Source organism: Chelonoidis abingdonii, chromosome 2 (genome assembly GCF_003597395.2).
Source record: "Chelonoidis abingdonii isolate Lonesome George chromosome 2, CheloAbing_2.0, whole genome shotgun sequence".
NCBI lineage: Eukaryota > Metazoa > Chordata > Testudines > Testudinidae > Chelonoidis > Chelonoidis abingdonii.
Genome location: NC_133770.1, coordinates 116,112,535 through 116,126,981, shown reverse-complemented (window position 1 = coordinate 116,126,981; position 14,447 = coordinate 116,112,535). Strand labels below are relative to the sequence as shown.

Sequence of the window (14,447 nt, the reverse complement as noted above, 5' to 3'; positions counted from 1 at the left end):
ACCTGGAGACCTCAGTCTTACAGGCTTAGACTTTTCCTGTCAAAGTTTAAGCAGATCTGAGATAGCAAGGATCAGGTCCGAAACTTTATTTAAATTATAGCTTAAATTCAGTGGATAAGCCTCTTTGTAGCAAATGATCACCACAGGCATTTCTTGGATGAAGAATAGGTAACACACCCAGCTGAGTTAGATTAATGATGTCCCAGCCACTCATGAGCCAACAATAAAGAGGCTTCAGCCAGTTCCACCCAGCTCCAGCCATATACTCCAGAACTGTATCGTCTTACACTGCTCAAGGCTCCCTTGGGCAGTGCAAGTTCATTAAGTAGTTTGCTACTCCCTCAGTGTGGAATGGACACACTTAGCCTTTGTAAACCAAGATGAGATTTCTCAAGCACTTCAACCCAAACACACTGTTTTAGGTAAAATATAAAACAGATTAACTAGAGAAATTATAAGTGATAAGTGGTAGGCATAAAGGTCACAGAAAGTTACCTTATGAAAATAAAAAGTAAACGTGTTCTAGATCCTAAACTTTTAGTCTAAGCAAGAGTTGAATCAAACAGTGTTTCTCACTCTTACAGATGGTACTAGCAGGTTACAGTTCCTCAGTACACAGGCTGGCACTTAATTCCAGCCTGAGACCAAACTTCTCCAGTTCAAAGTCTTTGTCTTTCACACGTGTTTCCAGAAGTTGAGAAGAGGGGGAAGAGAAGCTAAATGATGAAACCAATGTCTCTCTTTTTTAATACCTTCTTCCAACTGCTAGAAAGATCCTTGCTGTGACATGGGTGGAGGGGGTGTCAGGCAGTCCACATTGGTTGAGCAGTCTCTATTGTGTACGTTGTCTCCTCCGCCTCTGTGATAGTGGGTTGTGTGTTTGAGCCATTAATGACTGGCTATTGATGGCTACTCCTTTGTTGTAACTGAAAGGCTGGTTGTGGATGTTCCCAACCTCACAACATATTTCACTAACATATATACACCTCATAATTTACATACAATCCAACAGGATATTGATCAACAAATCAAGACTTACAAAATGATACCTCACAAGACGTACTTTGTACAAAACATATCAATTATGTGACAGTGGTGAATATGGGGGTATCAGGGTGCTACTTTGAGGTGCAGTGTCACAGTAGGTAAACACAAACAAATCTAATTAGTATCTATTCTTAATTATCTAACAATACAGGCCTACATGTCCAGAATTCTAGTACTTAACATGGCTTTGATAATTATCTACAAGGAATGGCCCCGTTTACCATTTCAATACTCTTCTGATACACCTCTACCTCGATATAACACTGTCCTCGGGAGCCAAAAAATCTTATCGTGTTATAGCGAACTTGCTTTGATCCACCGGAGTGCACAGCGCTCCCCACCCCGACCCCACTGGAGCACTGCTTTACCGCGTTGTATCCGAATTCGTGTTATATCGGGTCACGTTATATTGATGTAGAGGTGTATGTCCTTAAGGGTTGCTTTCAGGTCAACCAGCCTGCTGGTTGCTTAACCCTCACTGGCTCGGCATCATAATGCTACTTTAAAAAAAAAAATCAGTGAGTGACATTCAGAAGATATGCATACTGCTTACTTAGAAAGGGAACCAGGAAGGCAAGAAATAAACCGATATGGGTAAAAGCAATATTCAAGAGATGATTTGAGCCAAACAGTAATCCAGTGAAGCCAATACACAGGGGCATAAATTACAGCAAGTAATATGTGAGAGGGCAGTAAGGGCCAAAGTGGATTTTGAATACCCAAGAGCTAAAGGAGTAAAAATTAAACAAGATATTCTTTAATCAGATCAGAAATAGAAAGCCTGTGGGAGAATCAGTGGGTTGACTGGATCACCAGAGGTTAAAGGGAGCAGTTAGTTCTTCTTCGAGAGATGTCCCTGTGGGTGCTCCACTTCAGGTGTCGGTGCGCCCCTGCGCCTTCGATCGGAGATTTTTTGCAGCAGTACTCCTACCGGCCACGCGTGCTTAGAACCTGTCACTCATTCTGAGAGTGTTACTAGAGAGCATGCGTGGCCGGTACCCTCAGTTCCTTCTCTACCGCCCCCGGCTTGAGATGGAGCTCAGCAGACTCCCACGACTCCTTCAGTATTTTCTTTCTTATCGTATATTCCTGAGTAGCTAAGTTTTCATGTACTCTGATTAGTATAGTGAGCCTACCTTTTTCTACTAGTTAAAAAAAAAAAAAAAAAAAAAAAAAAAAAAATTCTTCGTTCTGTCAGCGCTTCAAATAGCTGGCTCCACAGGTTTAAAGCCACGCCGCTGCTCTTCTTGTAAGGACGCTATCCCTCTTTCGGATGGGCACTCCAAGTGTATAAAATGCTTGGGGGAGACCCATATTCCTCAAAAATGCCCTCACTGCACTAAGTTAAGCTCCAGGGCTAGGAAGGACAGGGAGTTAAAGTTAAAGCTTATTTTACTTCAAAAATCCCTGCAATCTACTTCAGACCCTGGCACAGACTCTTCCTCCAGACCCAGCTCTAACCCTTCAAAAAAACTAAAGAAGTCAGCCAAAAGAGAGCACTTACAAGCAACAGGAAGCTTCACTGGTAAGCCCTCTCCGATCAGCTCGTCAGTTTCATTACCAGCGTTTCCCCGCCTCAGTACATTTGACGAGCCGGGCTCCTCCGGTACCGCGCTCAACCCGCCGTTGCTGTCGGCGGCAGCGCGAGCCTCTGGTGCTGAGGCGACAGGCTTCCAGTTGCCTGTCTCGATTGTAGCACCTGTCGGCACCGCACTGAATGCGGCACCGACGATTCAGGCACCGGCGGCAGCGGCACCACAGCCTGCTATTCATTGCACGGCACCGCCTGCGGCACCGGCTTTGCTACTGCTCCGTGGCACGGAGCCAAGACAAAAAACTCCGGTACCAGCCCAGGCTTCCTCACAGGAGCTCTACATGCCTTCGCCTATGACTTCTCCACCTTTGCAATACACCCATTCAAGTGACCTCCTAGTGTCACCCATGTTGCAGTCACCATTTCTTGGGGATGGCTTCCCTATATCGAATGACTCAGGTTCTGAACGGCCTTCCTTGAGTGAGGAGGAGTCTGAACCACAGGCTGATGTGCCACTGCAGACTGCATTCTACTCCCAGAGCCCTGTCCTCTGCGGACAAAGGAAAACTGTCCCACACCAATCGCAAGATCCCACCTCTTGGTGTGTGAATCCCTGGATGCCACCACCTATGCCTTTTCCTTCACCATGGCAGTGTTGGGCTCCGTGGACATCTTTCCCTCAGCAGCATGCCCACTCCTCTACTCGCTCTAGTCGCACACGTCCAAATCCTATGACGCACTTGGCGGCACCCTCCCACCCTCATGATCAATTAACTCCAGCTTCTGATCCAATACTACCTGACTTCCCAACCGAGTCAACACATGAGGAGGCGTTACTTCCTTCCCCTCCCCTGTCATCTGATGATTTTGCAAAATTCCAAGATCTCTTCAAACAGGTGGCCAATGAGCTCAGAATTAGTTTGGAGGAGGTACCGGACCAACGACATGAGCTAACTGACATTCTGCAACCATCTTCGTCATCCAGGCTAGCATTGCCCCCATTAAACATCAGCCCTTCTGGAAACTGCTAAATCCATCTGGCAGACTCTCCAGCCACAATCCAGCCGACTTGCAAACCAGGCAGACCGGAATACATTCATTTCCCTACTCAAGGGCTCTGAATTCCTTTTTTCACATCCTGCGCCAAACTCTTGGTAGTGGACGCAGCGAATCAGAGGAACAAACAGCAATACTTCCGCCATATCCCAAACCAGCAAAGATGGCAAACGCTTAAACCCCTGCTGGGGTCGTAAGGTATATGCCTCTTCAACAATGCAATTTCGAATTGCCAATTACACCGCAATTCTGGCAAAGTACGACCATAGAAACTATAATAAGTTTATGGATTTTTATGACACATTCAGCTGACAAGAAACAAACAGTTTACAGCTTTAGTTCCAAGGGGCAGATCATATCCCGGACGGCTCTGCAAGCGGCTCTGGATTCAGCCAATGCTGCAGCAAGGTCCCATGCACTACCGCAAGCACGGTCGTATGCAACGAGGTTCCTGGCTTTCCTCTCTCTCTTTCCTCGCGAGGTTCAGAGCACCATAGAGGATCTCCCTTTTGATGGTGATAAACTCTTTGCTGCCACCACTAATGAGTGCTGCACTCCATGAAGGACTTCCACGAGCAACACTGAGATCCTTAGGTATCCCAGACCCCTACAAGCAGAAGGAGACAGTACAGATACCAACCTTACCACCGTCCGCGCTACCCCTCATATACTCAGCATTTCCCGAGAGCTCAGGATCATCAACAACAACGCCCAAGAGTCCAGATACCAGCGGGCGTCGCACCACTTCTTCCTGGGATGCCCAACCTCCTCAAAAAATAAGCAAATTTGAAACTTTGGTCCCAGGGTCTCATGAACGTCGCCCCTGTTTCAGTGCAGGTACTGCCTACAACTATCTTTGGACACCGTCTACAGCCATTCTTACACCAATGGCCAGAATATTACCACCGACAAGTGGGTCCTAGAGGTCATTACAACGGGGTATTCCATCCCTTCCTCTCCTTACCTCCCTCCCCGTCCCTCTTCAGGGACACATCTCACGAGCCACACCTCCTGCAAGAAGTATTGAACACCTTCTTCATCTGGGTGCTATAGATCTTGTACCTCCGAATGCCACAAGGGAAGGGGTTCTACTCCCCATATTTCTTGACACAGAAAAAAACGGGAGGATGGTGACCGATCCTCGACCTCAGGAGACTCAACAATTTCATCAAGAAACAAAAGTTCAAGATGGTTACTCTCACCACCATAATTCCAGCACTGGAACAGGGCGATTGGTTTTCAGCCCTCGACCTACAAGACGCCTATTTTCACGTCACTATCCACCCAGCCCACAGACGTTTTCTCCGTTTATCCTTGGCTCGACGCCATTACCAATACAGAGTTCTGCCATTTGGCCTGTCCACTGCCCCCCACGTTTTCTCCAAACTCCTAGCTGTAGTCACGGCCTACCTCAGAAAACAAGGGTTATAATATTTCCTTACCTGGACGACTGCCTTCTCAAGGCCTCCTCACACGCCGAAGCTCTCTGCTTCACAAAGATCACAATCGAGTGCTTCCAATCCCTGGGCCTGCAAATAAAACGAGAACAAATCCACATTAAGTCATACCCAACGCCTGGACTTCATAGGTGCACACCTCGACTCCACAACCGGACGGGCATCCTTCCACCCAACCGTTTCCATACTATAAAATCCTGGCTACGAGGCTTCGCAGCAGTCCTCGGGTCGCCGCCCGAGACTGCCTCCAACTACTGGGGCACATGGCCTCGTACACTTTCGTGGTCCAGAATGCACGCCTCCACATGAGGTGCTTCCAAGCCTGGTTGGCCACTGTTTACAACCAAACATCCACTCACTACACAAACCATTGACCATCCTTTACCGGGTCAAGGACTCTTTCATATGGTGGACAGCCCCCGACAACCTCTGTTCTGGAGTCCCCTTTCTCCAGACTCCACCCACGGTGATGATGACAACGATGCATCCTCACCGGATGGGGGCCCCATATCTCCCACCATACAGTCCACGGCCTATGGTCTCCTTCCAGACCTCCCTACACATAAACATTCTAGAACTTCGAGCTATCCGGAATGCTTGCCGTCGTTTCCTCCACTAATCAGGAATCAACATGTACGCATAATGACAGACAACATTGCCTGCATGTTCTACGTCAACAGACAAGGGGGGGCTCGTTCCCACTCCCTTGGTTCAGAGGCCATGAAACTCTGGAATTGGTGCCTTGCGAATCACATCCATATATCAGCTGCGTACATTCCCGCGTCCTGAACACCACTGCCGATGAGCTAAGCAGACGCTTTCCCTCAGAGCACGAATGGGAGATAGATGACAAAATCATTCTCCACATATTCCGCACTTGGGGTCACCCAACCATAGATCTCTTCGCGACCCAGACAATACAAAATGCCTCAATTTCTGCTCCAGGGCAGGACTCGGCAAACACTCCCTAGGGGATGCATTCATGATCCCCTGGCACCGACCCTTGCTTTATGCGTTTCCCCCATACCATTGCTCAACAGGGTCCTCACGAAGATACGAATGGATCGTGCCACGATAATCCCTGATCGCACCATCATGGCCCAGACAACCGTGGTTCCCATTCCTCACCAGAATGTCGATTCAACCTCCGATCTCCCTCCTCTCATCCCCAACCTCCTATCACAGCAGCACGGCCGGATTCTTCACCCCAATCTCTCCATGCTTCACCTCAAAGTTTGTACTTGCATGGTTCTCCCAACAAGTACAGAGGGTACTCCTGCACAGCAGAACGCAATCCACCCGCACCACCTACCTCCGAAAGTGGAAAAAATTTACAAAATGGTGCCTCAACCCAGCAGCTGTCTCCGACCTCTGCACCTCTTCCCTGTATACTAGATTATTTATTGGACATGAAGCAATCTGGCCTGTCATCCAGCTCCATCAGGGTCCACTTAGCTGCCATCACGACCTTTCACAGTACAGTTGACAATACCTTGGTTTTATCGCTCATCCCATCACCAAACATTTTCTGAAGGGTCTCCAAACCTGTATCCAGACGTTCAGCCATGGATCTTCACCTGGTATTGTCCTGTTTTACATGCCACCCTTTGAGCCCTAGCCACCTGCTCCTTTTTGCACCTCTCAATGAAAACAGGCTTTTTGGTAGCCATTACCTCCACCAGACGGGCGGCGAAATAAGCAGCTCTTTTATGGCATATCCACCATATACCCTCTTCTTCAAAGACAAAGTTACTCTACGTTTACACCCTAAATTCCTACCGAAAGTGCATGCTCCCTTTCACCTCAATGAACCGATCCATTTACCAACTTTCTTCCAGAAACCGCACTCAAACTCCTTTGAAGCTGCGATGCACACACTTGACGTTCGAAGGGCTTTATCTTTTTATCTGGACAGAACAAAACCCTTCCGAAACTCTCCTAGACTCTTTGTCTCTATTGCGGACCGCTCCAAAGGGCATGCCTATCTCTCTACTCAAGGGGAAGGAGAGAGCATTCTCCTGACTGCATACATCTCTGTTTAATGAAAAAAGATACGTACACATCCGAAGTGATTCAGACACGATGTCCACTAGATCTGTATACTACTCTCTAGCCTTCCTACGCAAGTACCTTTTCAGACATCTGTAGAGCAGCAATCTGGTCCTCCACCACCATACTATCATAAACTCACTTACTGCTCCTTACTTCAAGGCCCCTCCTCTGACACTCAGTAGGCAGGGCAGTGTTTGTCTACGGCATTCCTGCCAGACCGAAGTCCCCTACCTCCTTGAGATACACTGCTTTGAAGTCACTGAAGTGGAGCACCCACAGGGACATCTCTCGAAGAAGAAGAGGAGGTTACTCACCTTGTGCAGTAACTGACGTTCTTCGAGATGAGTGTCTCTGTGGGTGCTCCACTACCCACCCTCCTCCCCTCTACTTGGGAGTTGGGGTGGCCTCCATTGTAGAGAAGGAACTGAGGGTACCGGCCGTGCATTCTCTCTAGTAACAGTCTCAGAATGAGTGACAGGTTCTAAGCATGCGTGGCCGGTAGGAGTACTGCTGCAAAAAATCTCCGATCAAAGGCGCAGGGGCGCACCGACACCTGAAGTGGAGCACCCACAGGGACACTCATCTCGAAGAACGTCAGTTACTACACAAGGTGAGTAACCTCCTCTTTTTAATCAATGTCCTTCTACTCCTAAGTGATTTCTTCGCATCACTCTTCAATACAGGGGATGTTAGGGATACTTGTTCTGTATCTGCTCATCTGGTAAAAAAGATAAGATATTAGTAACTGAAGTGCCATAAGAAGAGATAAAGGAACAAATTCTTGATTCAAAGGGGAGTAAGTCACCAGGCCCTCATGGTATACATTCAAGTATTCTGAAGGAGCTTAAGTATAAAATGGTATACAAAAATATGCAATCTTCCATTAAAAACAGCTAGTGCTCCAGAGGATTGGAGGGTAACAAATGTACATATATTTCTAAAGAGACTCTAGGGATGATTGAGATTGTTAAAGAACAGTAAGGCTTGCATTTATGCCTGGCAGATTGGTTGGAATGAATTACAGAGTACTAATAGCTGGGATCACAATATTACTCGGGGGCTACCCATTTTGTAATGTAGGTTGACTGAGCTTATTGCTTGCAGCAGGGCTCCTTGCATTCTTCTGTTGCACCCCACAAGCTTTCTGTGTGCCATCCTCCTCTGCTTCAGGGACTCCTTGCCAGTGCCCCCAATCTCCCCGTCAGGTTTCTGTGGCCCTCTGTTCTTCCCTTTTCCCTTACCAGGATCCCTCATTCTCCCCAGTGCTGAGGACTCTGTGTGCACCCTATTCTTATCCCTCTACTAGTTGTTCTTTGTTCACCCTCTCCCTTTGTTCACCTTTGTTCACCATTCTCCCTCTGTGGCAGGGATACTGTGTGTTCCTCTATTCGTGTTCTCAATCTCTCTTTCCTCTCCCTCATTAATAGTACTTCTATATCCCCATTGCAGGGGTTCTGTGTGTATCGCATTCCTCCAGTCTCCCCTATGTCAGGAGTTCTGTGTGTCCTTTTACTCCCTCATTCCGTGCCATAGTCTGTGCATGTCTCCATAACCCCCTTTTCACCTCCATTCCACACCCTCCCCCCATTATTTCTCTTCTGTCTGGAAGATAAGTCATTCAGGGCATCAGCATGTTATTTGCTACTGAGAGAATGGGCAGGGATATTGTTATGCTGGAAGGGGTTAAAGGGTGTCATCAACAGATGACAATGGCTTCATGGTATCTGACTAAGCATGTCCATTTCAGAGGATTTAGAAAACTTGACCTTTAAACAGATATTGTGATGCAACCTTAACTATAATGTTGCTACTGCATCACTACACTTCGTGATCTGGAATAGTGTGTGAGCAGGGAGATAGCAACATTTAATTAGTCATGACCAGAGAGGACTCTCAGGAATTTCAGAGACCTAACCAAATTAGGTGAAGGGCAACAAGATGGCGAACTGATGTTTAATAAAAGTTAAATAATGCACATTATTAAAAAAATTAAACTACTCGTACATCTTTGAGGGCTCTAAATTAACTGTGTCAACTCAAGAAAGAGACCCGTGTGTAACTATGAACAGTTCAAGAAGGACCTCTGCTTGGCGTACATCTACGGTCAAAAAGCAAATAAGGTATTAGGAAGCTGAAGCTACTGGATTGAAAACATAACAGAAAATATTATTATACCATTATATGAATCAGTGCTGACGCTTCACTTGGAATACTTGTGGTCACTACTTTTCAAAAAAGGTTGGAGGAAGTTCAGAGAAGGTCAATATAAATGATTGAAAAGCTTGTATGAAAATAGATTGAGAAGATTGGGATTGTTCACCTTAAAATGGAGATAAATAAGAGGTGACATGTTAAACAATAAGTGGTATAGAGAAGGTAGGGGGAAGAGGCTCCCTGTCTGTCTCAAACAACAAGAAAACATTCAGTGAAAGGTGGTAAATTCAAAACCGGTAAAAGAATACTACTTCACACATGTAATTAGACTGAACTCATTGTCACAGAATGTCGCTGAGGCCAAGATGACACTAAGGGTACGTCTACACTACGGGATTATTCCAATTTTACATAAACCGGTTTTGTAAAACAGATTGTATAAAGTCAAGTGCACGCGGCCACACTAAGCACATTAATTCGGTGGCGTGCGTCCATGGTCCGAGGCTAACGTCGATTTCCGGAGCGTTGCACTGTAGGTAGCTATTCTGTAGCTATCCCATAGTTCCTGCAGTCTCCCCTGCCCCTTGGAATTCTGGGTTGAGATCCCAGTGCCTAATGGGGCAAAAATCATTGTCGTGGGTGGTTCTGGGTAAATGTCAGCGCTCATTCCTTCCTCCGGGAAAACAGCAGCAGACAATCATTTCGCGCCCTTTTTCCCTGGATTGCCCTGGCAGACGCCATAGCACGCGGCAACCATGGAGCCCATTCAGCTTTTTTTTTTTTACTGTTCAACGATGGTGCTCACTAGTAAGATGCCGCTACAGACGGCATTATGTCAGCTGACCCTCAACACAGCAGCATTCATTTGCTTTTGCATGATAGCAGAGACGATTATCAGTCATATCTCTGTACCGTCTGATGCCATTGTAAATTGGCAGTAAGTATGACGGTTATCGTCGTTCTGTACTGCTGCTGCTATCATGGGTCCCCCGGCTGAGGTCGCGGGGGACACAAGGCAAAACTGGGAATAGACTCCCTGAGTCGATCCCTCCTTTATGGTTCTAAAAATACATAGTCAGTCTGCTAGAATATAGGGCAAGTGTACTAATGAGAAAACCAGTGTTATCAGAGAGCACAGCGCTCCGTGTCAGATCCCGCAGAAATGATGAGCTACATGCCTTCACCGGGGGTGCCCTGCAACAACCCCAACTCGTTGCTTCCCTCCTACCCCGACCTTCCTGGGCTACCGTGCAGTGTCCCCCCATTTGTGTCATGAAGTCATAAAGAATGCAGGCAATAAGAAACATGACGTTGTAGTGAGATATACAACAGAAGGGGGAGGTGACAGTCCTCCAGGTGCTATGAACAGTATCAGCAGTACAGAATCTTTTTTTTACCAGGAAAAGAAAGGGTCTGACTGGAGCCTGCACGCCCCCAGTTCTATGAAATGAGAGGATGAGTTACACAGAACGCGTTCTGTAACTCAAAACTACTGGACATGACTAACGGGAATCAGAATAAAAGCATTCCTATTTTTATACCCGGCCCTCACGCCAGCCTCACCTTGAGCCAGCCAGGAGCACTCAACGGGGCTCATAGACAAGGATGGCTTAGCAGTCACTCCACAATGCACATCTGCCCAGCCCCAGCGCCAGGGAGAGGAGCAAGGAGACAACCGGGATACTGCTCTGTCACACTGGCCCGCAGCAATCCGACGATCATATCCAGCACAAGACAATTCAGTAGACGTAGGGTGACATTGAAAGAAGTCAGGAAACGATTTCTTTCCCTTTTCTTTCACGGTGGGCGGAGGAGTCAATGTCAAGCTATACCCTGAACCATGCCGGACAGTGATGTTTGACCCACGCACTGGAGTTCAGCCAAGAATGTAAATATTTTTTGGAGACTGCTGTGGACTGTGGATAGCTGGAGTCTCAGTACGCCTCCCTCATGAGCGTCCATTTGATTCTTTGGCTTATACCGTTATGACTATATAGTCAAGAAATAAGCAAGTCACTGTGTAGCCTGGAGTTATTTCTATTTCTCTAAATACGCATACATATCCGCGCACTTCTCGATCATGTCTGTTAAACGTGATAGCTCTAATGAAACTAGAAACCAGATTTCGTCTCCCCATAGCAAGTTGATCAGATCACGTATTTCCCCCGCTAAAGGTCCACCCAGATAATACCCTGCCGAAGCCTCAAGCCAAAACAAGAACTTTACTCCACCAATTTATTGAGATTATAAAGACCAAACCATAAACCAATCACGATATTTGCATTGCCACCTAACTAAACCTAACTAGTGCAGCCTCACGATTGAAGCTCCAGCGAAACAAAACAACAAAACAAAGCTCCACGACTGGCCAACAGGAAAACAAACCAAAAAAATATTGTTTTTATTAGCAGCCCGACACCCTGCCCCACAAGAAAGCATCATACACTAAACACCAACAACCAAAAAAAAGCAACGAAAACAACTCACGAACAACAACACGAAAACACCACTAATGTTGGCAATTTCCCCAAAAACAAAAAAAATACAAATCGACCTTAGTGCCAATTTCCCTTGTTTTTAAACTCGGACACACTACACCGGGTCAGCTCACCACCCACACTCTCAGACCCCAACGCCCAACTGGCATCAAGACGTGTTAGATGCTGGTCAAAAAACACGTACCAACGCTTGCCCCCCGAAGGATTCATGCTCAGTTGCGTACTGGCTGAGCGATGCAACTTGAATTGTGGATCGGCACTACGCACATCCGGAGTGGCCACAATACCGATCGATTTGCCCCCTCCGCCCACCCTGCTACACGGCCAACCACACACAACCTGCACAACGAACCACAATCACCCCCCCCTAATCCTGACACGAGAACCAACAACTATGTCCCCGCCGGCTTAACTCCACCCCAACCCACACCCGTAATATCACTTGACTACTCCCTTCACCCATCCCGACTCATATCCTCATGCTAGCAACGCCTACCCCCACAACAGCCTCCTCGTTGGCCCTCGGGACGAACCGACAATAAACCGCGGCTCACTCCCAACACCCAACACTCCCCAAACCCCTATTTATCAATATCCCTCTCTACAAACACTACTTGCACGCAATCTATCATACCAATTTTACCAACCGAGCCCAGGGCAACAACCGCCACAAGCGCTCACTAACAAACGAACCAACCCACATCTTACAACCGCCACACAAATCAACAAACCTCTCGCGGTCTCAGTGGTGCACTGTGGGATACCACCCGGAGGCCAATACCGTCGATTTGCGGCCACACTAACCCTAATCCGATAGGGTAATACCGATTTTAGCGCTACTCCTCTCGTTGGGGAGGAGTACAGAAACCGATTTAAAGATCCCTTTATATTGATATAAAGGGCCTTATAGTGTGGACGAGTACAGCGTTAAATCGGTTTAACGCTGCTAAAATCGGTTTAAACGTGTAGTGTAGACCAGGCCTTAGTATAGCAGGCTGATTGTCTTACATCTGCCTTATTCAGGGTGCTTGCATCTTCCTCTGAAAGTGCTGGCCACTGTCAGAGACAAGATACTAGATTAGATAGACTTCAAGTGTGACCCAGTAGGGCAATTCATAGGTTCCTAACATTATGCAGTTCCATAACTGGATTAAAATTTCTGTAAGGAGTTCATTTTAGCTACTGCTTACAGAACTTGTTTCCTTTGGTCTTAATACCATAAATATTATGTGTATCAAACTGTATACTCTGGAATTGCTAAATTTGTGCATATAAGTATACAAATTGTATAAATAGCAGCATTTTCAAATATTCACATTCGATTTGGGTGTGCAAAATGCAGTATGCTCTATTTGCAATGTGTACAGTTAATTTTTGTGAAGTGATGGTAATTGAAGATCCAGTTCAGTACCATCAAAAGTCTATGGGAAGCACTCAACTGATTTCAGCAGTCATTGGATCAGTCCCTATGTGCCCTAGGACAGTGATTTTTTTTCAAACTGTGGGTCGTGACCCAGTAATAGGTTGCGGAACGAAAGGGTCATGGCGGCTGTGGTCAGCACCGCCGACTGGGGCATTAAAAGTCTCATCATCTGTGCTGCCCAACTAAGGCAGGCTAGTCCGTACCTGTTCCAACACCGTGCCGCACCCCGGAAGCGGCCAGCAGCAGGTCTGGCTCCTAGGTGGTGGAAGGGGTCGCAAGGGGCTCCACACGCTACCTGAGTGCCAGTTCCGCATTCTCATTGGCCAGTTCCTGGCCAATGGGAGCTGGGGGAGCAGTGCCTGCGGGCAAGAGCCATTTGCGTGCCTCTGCCTAGGAGATGGACCTGCTGCTGGCCACTTCTGGGGCGTGGCATGGTCTGCGGTGCCAGGACAGGTGGGAAGCCTGCCTCTGGACCCCAGCTGCGCCACTGACTGGAAGCCACTGGAGGTAAGCCCACGTCCCAATCCTCTGAGACCCCCTCAAACCTGGAGTCCCTTTCTGCACCCCAAACCCCTCATCCCTGGCCCCATGCCAGAGACTGCACCCCTAGCCCAGATCCCGACCCTCTGCCCCAGCCCTGAGCCCCCCTCAAACCCAGAGCCCCCTCCCACACCCCCAAACTCCTCATCCTCAGCTCTATTGGGGTGCAGGCATCAACAATTTTCTTCTACTGGGTCACCAGGAAAAAAGTTTGAAAACCATTGCCCTAGAATCTATTGCATAACCAAACTAAAGCATGCAAACTTATTGCATGCCCCAACTAAGGTGGGAAGAATGGTCAATTATTTAAGCTTGCACTTGCATTTTCCACCCATGGTTATATTGGAAAAAACAGTATGCTGCTTGCATGAAATTGTGTAGGTATTCATGTGCAAAATAGCAAGCAAGAAAATAGCTAAAATGAATCATACTTAGGCTTTAACAGATAACGTGGTTGAGATAAGTGAGTGTAGTTCACGCTTCTCAAATTATTTGAGGTTGTCCTCTGGAAGATATTACTCTTTTCAGTCAGTAACTTACTTTCTTAGATGAAAGCTTTAGTTTCTGGAGCACAAGAATTGCACTCCAAGGGAAAGGATGGTCTTGCCAAGCTACTGAGAATCAGTCCAATTAAACCCATTTTTCCTATTGGAGGAACTCTGTTCCTCCTAAACTTATGTAACAGA

General features: G+C 47.1%; 1 protein-coding gene across 1 annotated transcript in view; it reads left to right on the top strand.

The window, feature by feature from the left end:
• TMEM245 (transmembrane protein 245) overlaps window positions 1–14,447 on the top strand; it is a 141,303-nt gene that overhangs the window by 72,232 nt on the left and 54,624 nt on the right.